Genomic DNA, 12,985 nt, shown 5'->3' on the forward strand with positions numbered 1-12,985 from the left:
AATATTGAAACGACGTAAATTAAAGCAACTTACGGGGGTAGGTGGAGGCGAACGTTGAGGATGGACGATGCTGTCAGCGACGTTCGTGTGAGGGGTTGAGGCGACGCATATCGGGACGTGGTGTTAATAATGAAGTGACGACGTGAGGGGGGAGGGGGGGGTAGATGTTACTCGGGGTGTTACTGTATTGCAAAGGGGTTTGGGGCTGTGCTGTATGGCTGTCATGTGTTTATCTCGCATTATCATGTGATTTCGTTTGACCAATTATGAGAGATTCGGTTCTAAGTGAGTGAGCCATTCGCTTGCTTTGCCCGAGGGATGTTGCATTTGAGGAACGACGCCTTCAAATGAATATCTGTGGCAGCGCGAAGGGTGTTATGGTCCATGGCAGCATGGCGGTGGTGGACTTACTCTTTGGTTCTTTCGGTAAAGTCACGTATTTATTATTTTATCTTTATACGTGACTTTACCGAAATAACCAAAGAGTAATTCCTGCAGTCACGAAAGCTCCAAAATTAAGGTGGTGGACTTGCCGATGAGCTGTGCGTTGTGGAAGCCACGCAATGTCCAAGTTCTGGGGTCACTGATCAGGTTTTTGTTGGGCACGTCAAGTGAAGCACACGAATTGGTCCACGCCAACGTTTTACACTAATTTTCAGAGGGGGGGGGGGGGGGCAGGACTACTTTCGCCGATAAGACATCACCAGTGTGAGGGCCACCACACATAAAAAAAAAACCTTTTGGGTTTGACAGCACGATGATGATGGGGTGTTTCACATTCGTATATTGTTGGGTGGTCACTCGTCATGGGCCTCACTAAAGGCCACCAGGGGCCGCTAGTGGCCCGTGGGCCTTGCAATGAAGAACATTTGGTCCGCGACTTTTCGATTCCGAAATTTGCGTTACGTCGAGTTTGTGCCACGTATTTTTATTATAATGGCCGAGGTCAGGATCTCAGCCATGGTCCCAGGGATGTTGTTCAGATCGCCGTTGATTGGCAACGGGTTTGGGTCAACTTCTTCTCGGTACAGTTCACTGATTGATAAGTAATAAATGGAACTGAAAACTGAAAGTGAAAACTGATTGTTGCAGCATGATAGTGAATAACTGGTGGGGCAATATTTGACAGCACAGGCAGCCAATGCAATGGTATATAGTTTAAGTTTATGTGATAGTCCGCATCACGATGTCCCATTGGGTATTCATGAGTGGACAGTGGTGGGATATTGCCCACACTGTGGCGCAGTTCTCTTTGTACGCCAAGGCAAGGGTCGATGTTGGAAGACATTGAGGCATCTGCCCAACAGCTCATACCGGATACATTTTTCAATTAGGCTCACCCTTGTCTTGGGTTTGCCACTAGACTTTTTTTAGGTGTACATTAAATTTGAGCGTGCGGTCAAGTGTCACACCAAGAGAGGTGGGCCTTGGGTCGTGGCACCTTTCGATTAGCACAGTTGGCTACCGTGCTAATCAGAGGTGCTTCACTCCCCTGCTTGCGGTGTTTGTCAAGCGGCCCCATCGAGTGCACCACAAGCTTTGCCGCAATGGAATTTGCCTTTACTTGCGGGTTAAAGACGTGCATGTTAAAGACATGAGCAGGATTCACCACAACCCAGGCATCTCAACAGGGTCCCGGCTTTATAGTTTAAGCGTGTGAAATTGAGGCTTTCCGTTCACCGCTGGCGTCTGGCTGGAAATTTGTGAAAAAGAGCTTCATAGCTCATCGGATTTCTCCAGGATAAATAAAGATCTTGATTCTGATTCAAAAAGACACTTTTGAATCAGTGTCAGAGCAACCCCCCTTCCCCCAGCAGCGAGGTGTAACTGTTAGTGGTACAGCGTGTGATTTAACACAATATCGTGTGTATTTTGTTAGCCTTACGGAACTGGAGGCTTCCTTTCCGTTGGGATGGCAAATATGGTCATGTTGATGGCCACCAGATGGCAACACACCATTTCCCAGCCACTCGTGGAAAGAAAAGAGAGAGGGCATCGTTTTATAAAAGAAATGACCAGGCAAGAGTTAAAGATGGGCGTGGTGCGAGTATATAATAAATGAAAAGCTCATGCCCTTCCCCCCTTTTTAAAAAAAAAGCCGCGGGCGATGGGGCTGATGCTGCCCGGAAGAAATAAAAGCAGAGCGAGGAGGGTAAGGAGAGACAGAACGAGGGCGGGTGGCTTGGGGTGCGGTGTCACAGGTGCGCTCACAGTTGCTCAGCGCCATGTGGCCTGAACGTCATCCATTAACATCTCTCCTCCCACCCATCTCAGCTAAAGTGCCCCCCCCCATCTCCCAATCTGCTCTCAAACGCAATTGACTCACTCTTGTGTGCTTCTGAGTAACAGGGGAGTCACAGGTCTGAATTTGTGACTTCATTCAGACGCTGTCTAGCGTGGGTTCAGACCGTTCTCTCCTCTCTGTGGTCGCATTCACCACTGGCACCAATTCATTTATCTTGTTCACCAGCCAGAGAGAAGATCAAGTCAACGCAGAGAGAGAGAGAGGGATTGTATTACTCTGGAGTTCATTTTCTGAATTTTACGAGAGTCGTTTATGTGTTTTTATTTTTTTTCAGGATTGTCAAACAAGCCCGAGACTGAAGGTCAGCGTGTCATTTAAGGTGAGTCCACGTGACACTTATTATTCTTGTGAATATAACACGACGTTTTAAAGGCAGCAATACGATGTTTTCACTCTCCTTTCACGGCGGGTTTGCTCAGACTGCACTGCAGAATCACTCACAGTAATATGCTATTGTCATTTGCAATAACACAAGGCAGCACAGGTGTTTGGATGAACTCAGAGTGAATCCGAGTCGTGGTAAAAATAGCATCCAATTACTTGAATGACCCTATAAGAAGTGATTAGTTATTCATAAAAGTGGCAATGGTTGAGATAATGATGACACATCCAGACTTTTGACTGTAATTTAACTTTAAACAAATGCAATGCCAAAGACTGCAAGACAGTACATTAATGGATTTTAAAGTGCAATACTGTACTGCGCCGTCACTTTTAACTTTACAGTGATCTTAGTATCAACGATAAAGGTGCAGCGCTGCAATTGCTCGCTCACAGTACTGCTGGCGGAAGGGTCTCCACTCGAGAGAGCTCTTAGAGAGCCCTTCAGGAGGGTTTTTGGCCTACTCTTCCACATCGGCCAGTCGTCTTGGAAGAGGTGTGAGTACGCACACTTTAACCCCCCCCCCCCCACCAATCATCCTACTGATCTACTAAATGTGGAGTTACCCATTTATGAACCTGGATGGATAGAGGTGGAGTGGTGGAGACGGGGATTTAAGAAACGTTCCCATTTGTTGGACCTGCCAAGCCGAGAGATCGAACCGAATTGCAAATCCAGTTCGCCAAGACCACAGCAGCAGCAGCATCCGTATACATGATCACATTGCAATCTAGTTCGTCTGTTTGGTATATACTCGCTGTGTGTTGAGTACAATCCACCGTACTGTGGTGTAGAATACAGCACGTGGCATTTTTTTTTATTGCACCTGCCAACTGAGTGAGCGTCGGTGCATCCGCTTCACGGCTGGGGGAGAGAGAGAGTGGAGGTGGTGGTGGTGGGGGGGGGAAGAAAGAATTGTGGTGAGAGAAAAAGACATTCTCCAGTTTCACTTGCCCCACACACCCTGAGTGGCTGCTGCAAGTTGGATCCCCGTATACAGCTCGGCTGTACAGGGCTGTTCTTTAGATTGCACGGTGTGTCCAGGAATAGTGCTGTGCGTGCTGTGGAAGTAACGCTGCCGAGTGGGTTGGCAATGAACAGGGGATCGAGCTGATGTACTCTGGTGAGTTGCAATGTGCTTTGAACCCGAGCGACATGAGTTCGATTCGTGGCTGTGGTTTGCTGTGTGTGAATCCAGTCCTGTGCGCCACTGACATGAGTGTGGCCGAAACGTCGTGAGAATTATTTTATTATGTTTTATTTGTATTATTTTATTATTTCCCTTCTACGTGACTTTACTGAAAGAACCAAGAAGATGGTGAAGTGTGGTCAAGCACCCGATACCGAGTGGAGAGGCATTCATCCAGCAGCGGATCGAAAAAAATGGCTTAAATTGCTTTTACTTACTATTTATTCTAGATTTGAAGCTTTCGTGACTGCAAGGATTCATACTCTTAGGTTTCTTCGGTAAAGTCACGTAGGTAGAAAAATAAAAAAATAATAAAGATAATAGAAGTAATAATAAAGTGATGTGATATAAAAGGGAGTTGTAGTACTGAAAAGCGAGGCTTGTTATGGCTAAATCAAGGAACCTTTTTGTCAGTATCAAAGTATGAAAAATAAGAATAGTTTTACCTTTTGTGGAAATAACGCAGGTGTTTAAATGTTTAAACACATCTTAATACATGTGTTTGAATATCTCAATACATGTTTAATTGCTACACAAGGTAAAACCTATTCTTATTTTTCATACTTGTTATGGCTGTTTACATAAAGCACCTTACAGTGACAGCCCTTTGTCGTCAGCTGCTCAAGATTAGAGACTACAGTATAGTTACGGACAATGTCACTCTGGGTGTTTTAATTGCATAGCGACCACCACGTGCCCTGGTGAGGCTGTTAACCCGCGCACATTTCCATAACACGCAGAGCGAACTGGCATCACACATTGCATTCCAGCAACGTGCATAACAGCACTCGCTCACCGGTGGACAGTCGTCTCCTTATCGCTCTTCCATTGCTATTACCATGTTTACTCTGTCCTTGAACTTCGCTCAATTATTCGTCTACCCATTTCAAGGACTCTTGTCCACCTGACGGACTGTCATCCACTCACCACACTGCAGGTCACACCAACTCACTCATCCACTCACCACACTGCAGGTCACAACAACTCACTCATCCACTCACCACACTGCAGGTCACACCAACTCACTCACCACACTGCAGGTCACACCAACTCACTCACTCACTCACCACACTGCAGGTCACACCAACTCACTCACTCACCACACTGCAGGTCACACCAACTCACTCACCCACTCACCACACTGCAGGTCACACCAACTCACTCACTCACTCACCACACTGCAGGTCACACCAACTCACTCACCACACTGCAGGTCACACCAACTCACTCACTCACTCACCACACTGCAGGTCACACCAACTCACTCAGCACACTGCAGGTCACACCAACTCACTCACCACACTGCAGGTCACACCAACTCATTCACTCACTACACTGCAGGTCACACCAACTCACTCATCCACTCACTACACTGCAGGTCACACCAACTCACTCACCCACTCACCACACTGCAGGTCACACCAACTCACTCATCCACTCACCACACTGCCTGGAGTTACCGTACGGTGTTTCATCCCACGGTCCCTTAATCTCTTTTCCCAAGGTCTATGCAACCTTGCTCAATTCAAGAAACGCATTTAGCTATTATCTAGAGTATATATATATGTTTTTATCGTGCTGCTTGTTGCTGTCCCGCTCGGCATCATGGGGCCTCCGAGCTTGTACTCAGCAACAACCGTGATAAAAAGAACACACACACAGTACTCGGCTTCAGATGTTTGTGTTTACTTGAGGGGAGGGAACGAACAGCTAGTTTTTTGGTAATGATAGGTGCCAGGCATAGGTGTGGCTTTCAATGCTCTGCTGGATCCAAGTGCTGTTGCGTGCAATGTACTGTGCTCTACATGTCGTATTGTTTGGCAGCTGAGTGTGTAAGTTTCTGTTGCTGCCTGGCATGTTGAGCTCAGCCCAGCAGTCTTAAGTGCACTCAGGTGTTGGGGGAGCGAGGGGAGGAGGGCTCATGAACCCAGGCGCCTCCGTGCCTGATACTGTGCGCTGCAGCGTGGCGCGTCTGTGTATATATGGCGTTTGCATGTCTCTCTCCCCGTGGTCGCGTGGATTTTTCTCTGGGTCCTCCGGTTTCCCCCCCCCCTCCACATTTAGAAACATTCGTTTTAGAGTATTTGGCTGCTATAAACATTTCCACATCATTAGCTACTCTGTTGTGCCATCATTTGTGGCCAGGTTGGTTCTGAAAAAGAGCTGTATAGCTCAGCGAGCCTTTACCTGGTAAACTACTTATTGTAATAATGATAGTAATTAGAATATTTTAGTAATAATTACTGTAATGACGAGCTAGCCCCGGGCCCTGTGTTTCCAATTCCACGTCTCAGGGTCTCGATGAATTTCAAGTTGTACTCAATCACAGCAAACAACGGATGATGATAGCAGGCACAGATGGTGGCCTTTTTTGGACGGGGTGGGAATCGACCGGGCCCATCATCATCATCATCAATCTGAGGTCGATTGAAATGAGCGTGACTTTGCAGGGAAGTCACACGGTAGTTGCCCTGTGGAGAAACTCGCTCCTGCCCATAGGAATGTGGAATTCCCACCGCTGACTCGGGGATGTGAATGGGAGTCGAGCGTAACAAAGAAGTTGCTTGCACATTTTTTTTACTTTTTGGAGTGGCCACAAAAGAAGGCCCTTTTTTGGGGCTTTCTCTCTCTCCCCCCTCCTTTAAGCGAATTGCGCTGAATAGGTTTATTTTTATTCCTCGCCCGTGACGTTTCCATTGCCATAGGGGGCTTTTGGGGACACGGCTACCCCCCCCCCCAACTACGGCCCTTTTAAGTTGCTGCCTCCTTTCAAGGGAATGAAATGTGTGCATCTGTGTGTATGCATGTGTTTGAGAGAGAGAGAGTGAGAACAACTAAGAAAGGGGGTAATGTGTGTTACGTGCATCGCTACCCCTGCATATACCAACTCTCACTATTTATGTTTTTGTTTGTCAATAGCCACTGGAATTGGCGTATGCGTGTGCGACGTTACGCTGGAAATAACACGTGCGTCGCGGATGGAGCAATGGCACATTCGTTAGCACGCTGGGCTATGAAAACATTGACGAGTTTGATTCCCTGCACATTCTACTCCGTTTAGAATTCATAGAGCCATATATAGCGCCCTTTCTAGGGCGCTATATATGGCTAACACCAGTCGGAATGATATCCGAAACCCTTCTTGACCCCCTCCATTCACAGACCCACACTGACCAGTGTGGTGAACAGTGGCGGCTCCTGCAAAATCTCTCAGGGGGGGCAAATGTCTGGATGATTGATAAGGATAAGGTCCACCCATGCAAAGGATAAATTAACAGCTTAAGCATGTAAAGGCAACTTCACTTCTTTAATATTAATGAAAAATAAAGTGACTCTTACAATACATCTTGTTTGTTTCTATACTCACTATTAATACAATCCACTCAAGTTTCTTTTATTAAAGATTCCACTAGGTGGCGACAAATAAAATTGTTGACTGAAACGTGCTTACGTATGATGACGTAAGCACGTTAGTGCGAGCCCTCCCGGAAGCCATAGAGAATGCATTGCAGCGCCCCCCGTTCGAAAAAAAACATCTTTGAATGTAAGTCTATGGGAACACTCTGGGCGATTCTCAGCCGGAGTGAAATCGCCCAAAAAGAGGCGGTACTCCACAGAACGTGACATGACGCTGATTGGACTATATCCAGAGGCACAGTGACGGCTAGCGTGACTCTATGGTTGAATGACATTGGTGGTGCGTCGGCCAATCGCCTTAATGAAGAAACCGCCCCTGGTGGTGAAGTATGGTCAAGCAAATCCCAACGGCATTGTGGAGCCTCCATCCAGAAGTGGATTGACATCGGGGCGTGTAAAGTGATTGTCGGATGTTTTTGAGCAACACACGCTCTGCGTTGTGTGACGTAGCCAAAGACAAAGATCCTCCATATAGCCTCAACAGACCGTTGGATCAAGTGCTGTTAGCGAGCGGCTAGTGTGCCGTGCAGCCACACAGACACAAACTGTAGTGCTTACGTTTAATACGTAGTAGGGTTTTTTGGGGGTTAGATCACGTAAGGTTTGTCACGTAAATAAAACATGGCAATTCGTTGCTAGTTTGGCAAACCAGTGTGTTAGAGAGTAAAACCCACAACAATTACAAATTGTACTTATGAGTCTAACCCCAAAAAAACTCTATTATGCAGTGTGTACGTTATAGAAACTGGGGAGCAAAACTAAAACGAAAAAAAAAACCACAGTGGAATATGCAGAATTGCACTGCTCCGATAATTATTTAAGCGAAATCCCATTCGTCTGAAGCTGAAGTTTGGCAGCAAAAGTTTACAGAGCAGGAAGGGTGGTGGGTGTGCAAGGAAAGGGCTGCTGTGCGAAAAAGGTGACCAAAGAAAACATTCGTCAAGGCTGTGCCTCTTATGAAATCAAATTTCTCGCACAAATATTCGCAAAGGCAAAATAAACAAATGCGACGTGAAAAAAAATCCCATTGTGCCTTCTTCCTTTGAGTCTTCAGCAAAAAAAAAACAGCCGGCATTGGTGATCTATCACACACGTAGTGATCTACGACTTCCAGATTATGAATGCATTTTTTCCTAAACATTGATCATTACAAACCTCTAACCCCAGCCGTAGTACAGCCCTGCAATTGCCTGCTCACGTGACTGCTGGTGGAAGGGCCTCCCAAATACCCTACAAGGGGCGCCACGATGGCGAGATGTTAACTACCTCGCCTGGTAAACAGGAGGCCGTGGGTTCGATACAGACCCTTATGCCTGTGTATTTGCAGTTGGCATGTTTTCCCCGTGGTAGCGTGGATTTTTCTCCGGGTCCTCCGGTTTTTTCCTCCACATTTAGAAATACGCCTTAAGAGTATTTGGCTGTGATACATTTACACGTGACGATAAGCCACTTCGTTGAGCTATCATTTGTGATTGCCAGGTCGCTTCTGAAAAAGAGCTATATAGCTCAGTGGGCCTTACCTGGTAATATAAAAAAATTAGTTTAGTTTATAGTTTAGTGTATAGAAAGCCCATCTAGAGGGTTATTTCAATCTACCCTTCCACTCATAAACGTTTTTGGGTTAGATCGCGTTATTTATAAATGTGTCGTAACCCTCCATCACCCGACACGGCCAATCAGCAAAAAAGTGTCACGTTGACAAAAGACAAATAGTTCACTACTTTAGCCCACCGATGTGTTGAATAGTGAATCCACAACATTTACAGTTTTTGAGTCCGACGTTTCGCTGGTAATTACATCCAGCATCATCGGACAATTCGCCCTTCCACGCTGGCCAGACAATTTGGAGGTGGGAGAAGCCACACTTTACTCCACCACATGCAATCTGCAGGTCCACCTACCATGACATACAGTGCCCATTTATACCACGAGGTGTGTGTTGGCTTTGACTGCCACATCAGGTGATCGAACTGGCAGTGTGTGTGCCACTAACCATTACACCATGGCATCATCTGACACGCGCAGATTTCAGGTCAATAACTAACGGAAGAATACCGAACTGCCAGCTGATGGCCATTATCTTTAACTTGGAAACACTGCTGGAGCAGTGTGGACAGCAATGGAGTGTTCCTCTGTTCGAGAGAAACTATCCAGACACCTTTGTGAGCTGATTAGCAACGCGGTGAACCTTCCTTGCCCTGCCTCTACCCCCTCCCCCTTCTCCTGCCAGCATCACTCCACCACCATCGCCGGCTCTTGCGGCTAGTCTACAGGCAGATCCACACTCAGATTTGGTCAAAAATACACAGTATATATACAGAGAAAGTCCCCCATGTAGCCTTTAACAGGCTGTTGGAGCAAGTGCCGTTAGCTAGCAACTAAGGGGGTGGGTGGCCAACACCACGCCCGGCCGCCTTTGTCTCCCCAGTGGCGGTGTTTACTACACACCGCACCGGGTACTCATTTGAGGCTGAGTCGACATAAGGGTGAGGAAATCGAACTCGGGTTGCTGGGTTCGTAGCGCAGCCCGCTAACCGCTGCGCCACCGCTCCCCCACAGTATATACACACACACATTATCTATCACTGTTTATGTGCATCTGCGTAGATAGAGGGCATTGCATTTGGTGGCAGGGCGCCTGGGTTAGATTCCCGACTCTGACGTGCTTCTCTGTACGAGTTTGTATTTCTGTGCACGAGTTAGTAGTTCTCTGTACGAGTTTGTTTGTATTTGTACGAGATTGTATTTCACTTCGCGAGTTTGTATTTCTCCCTCTGCTCTGCTTGGGGTACCTCCCATAAGGTGAAACAAACAAAAAACCGTACAATGTACGTAATTGACATTGGCCAAACATCACAATGTTGAAAAATTACCTGCAAATGACTCAATTGGGAATACACACAGCAGCAGCAGCAGCATCGCCTCCCTACTGCAAACCTTTCGGCATCGACCCTCCTTAAAAATCCTTGTGACTCAGTCGGGCTTTCCTGGGTAAACATGTGCTATATATGTAATAACGGAATGCCTGCGTCCGCACAATGCTGCACTATATAACGTACACACACTCAAAACACTTGGGCCATTTACATCCTAACAGTGTATACACACCACTGTATTGTTACAAATGTTAGTTGCGTTGTTCAGCCGTGTCTCATTTTAATGGAACCTTGTGTAACCAAGCCTTTGGTCGTGGGGAGCGGTGGTGCAACGGTTAGCGCGCTGCGTTACAAACCCCGGCGGCCCGAGTTCGATTCACGCCCATGGCCAACACCGGTTACGATTATCCGAACCGGGTCCTGGTCCTCCCCCCTAGGTCGACTCAGCCTCAAACGAGTACCTGGCGTGGTGTGTGAACATCGCCGTCGTAGGTGCGACCTCGCTTACAGCACTTGCCCCCAACAAACCTTTTGGTATGGGATACGAAGAGGTGGTGTTTTTTAATTGATGACGATGCAGGTGCAAGTGTGCATTACACTCTCCTGGGCAGATGTCATCGTACCTGTGAGTGTACGCACATATTGCACGTGTGGATGCTTGTCAATTGGCTTTCTCTTTCCACACGAACACACGAAGAGTTTCACGGGGATTTCGCAGGCGACCAGCGGACTATCTGGCTCGCCTGCTGTTCATTGTCCACGTTGGCGCTTGAATGCAAAGCGCTCATAAATTAGCTTTAAGGCCCAACGCGCACAGCCAGAGATATACAAATTCCATATTGGACGGGGAAGGAGGGGGGAGGCATCATCAGAGCGCGAGCTTCCCTCCCAAGCCTGAGCTTTATCAGAGTGGGTGCAGGGACTGCGGTGATGGTGGTAGTGACTGCACCGTTGCCTTACAAGGACAAACGAGTGCACACTGGCATGACAACAGCGGCCTGAATGTGGGTGTGTGTTTAGGTGTTGGTGGCTTGTGGGTGCGTGTGTCTGTGTGTGTGGTGGGTGTGGGGAGCGGTAGTGTAGCGGTTAGCGCGCTGCGCTATGAACCCGGCGACACGAGTTCGATTCCTGCTCACGGCCAACACCAGTGACGATTATCTGAACCGGTCCCGGGCCTCCCCTAGGTCGACTCAGCCTCAAATGAGTACCTGGTGCGGTGTGTAAACATCGCCACTAGGGAGACAAAGGCGGTCGGGCGTGGTGCTGGCCACCCACCCCCTCGTGTACCGTTCCGGCCTTCATAGGTGCTCGCTAACAGCACTTGCCCCTACAGTCTGTTAAGGCTATACAGGGGATCTTTGTCTTTGTGGTGGGTGTGTAACCGTGCGTGCTTGTTGGGGGAGCGGTTGCGACGTTACGAAGCCGGCGACCTGAGTTCGAATCCGTGTCGCAGCCGGCGTCGGTGACGAATACCCAAAACAGGTCGTGGGCCTCTCGTATGTCTACTCAGCCTGAAATTAGTTCCTGGCCAACCACGCCCTCGTGTGCCATGCCAGCACACGAGAGGGGCGCCCTTGTCTTTGTGTGTGCCTGGGTTGTTGTGAGTGCATTTGTGAGCCTTATTTTACGGTTGCATGGGCACGCACGCGCGCGCGCGTGTGTGTCGGTGTTTTCCCTTGCGAGGAATAGTGGCACAGCGGTTTGTGCACAGGTGCAACAAACTCGGGTGACCTGCATGCATTTCCCAGGCATGGCTGACATCAGTCGTACGCGGAATCTTAACCTGTTTAAGGTGTATCCTCGATCCACTCGGCTTCAAACGAGTGCCTCGTGTGATACGTGAATAGCAGGACTTGATGGTACAAAGGTGGCTTTGGTCTGTTGTTGGCCACATTGCCCCCCCCCCCACCCACCAGTGCCGGATGATCTTTGTAGCACAAGTAGCTATCAAGGCTACGGGCCACGCACTTTCAAGGGCCCCGCGTTAAACGCTTTCAAGCTCTTCAATTCCGGTTCAGTGGTTCTGCACTTGCTCGATTACTATAGTACTATACCGCCTTCAACTTTTATGAACGACTGGGTGTTTAAGGTTAGCGATTTGTCGTCTTATCTGGCTGTAGAGAAAATGAAAACATACAATTACTTTACCTTGTAAGTAAAAAGTGTGTGTTTTTCATATTTACGTTTTATTTAGGGCCCCTTGATAACATATGCTCGAGGCCCCGTGCTAGCTTAATCCGGCACTGCCTCCACCCGTCGTAGTGGCTGTGATGCCCTAATCTTAGACCCTCGTGAAACAACGCACGCCTACAGAGGGGCCACACGTTGCATTTGCCTCTGTATTGCCACGTGCAGTGGGGAGGCAGGCAGCTTGCCATGCTCAAGACGACGAATTGTTTCTACTTAATCGCAGGCGCGCCTCCCTTCGGCTCACTCTTCTCGTGCCGCCACGATGCCGGTGGGGTTAGGTGACTAAACAAATGATTTCACATTTGATTCTTCGTGGGTACGTGTGCGCGTTTGTCTGCGCATTTGGCGAGAAAAATTTTAACCCGTAAAAACAAAGTTTTTCACTCTAAATCCTTTATATGCGTGGCGGCTAGAGTCCTCTCGTCCTCTGGCTTGAGATGGCTGCCACATATGGGTCAGATGATTGTCTGCCAGCATTAAGCAATTGGTAAATAAATATTAAAACAAATTTCCCTAAACAGTGTAAAATTTTGGAAAAAATGTTTTCACGAAAATTAATTGTCACGCACAACGAGTCTGTGTGCAAAATGTCAGCTCGATTGGATCACGGGAAGTGGGTTAAAAAA

The 12,985-nt window shown here is 47.8% G+C and overlaps 1 protein-coding gene across 3 annotated transcripts in view; it reads left to right on the top strand.

Moving 5' to 3' along the window:
* The first annotated feature begins 2,131 nt into the window (after positions 1–2,131).
* LOC144946510 (PDZ and LIM domain protein 3-like) overlaps positions 2,132–12,985 on the top strand; it is a 134,681-nt gene continuing 123,827 nt past the window's right edge. Inside the window, exons 1-2 of one of the 3 annotated variants that reach the window (XM_078875465.1) lie at positions 2,132–2,152; positions 2,580–2,624. The gene's annotated coding sequence lies outside the window, so the exon portion shown is untranslated. Of the gene's footprint in view, positions 2,202–2,355; positions 2,625–12,985 lie in introns of those variants that run through there. The other 2 variants (XM_078875462.1, XM_078875463.1) reach the window with 2 other exon arrangements.

Source organism: Lampetra fluviatilis, chromosome 41 (genome assembly GCF_964198595.1).
Source record: "Lampetra fluviatilis chromosome 41, kcLamFluv1.1, whole genome shotgun sequence".
NCBI lineage: Eukaryota > Metazoa > Chordata > Hyperoartia > Petromyzontiformes > Petromyzontidae > Lampetra > Lampetra fluviatilis.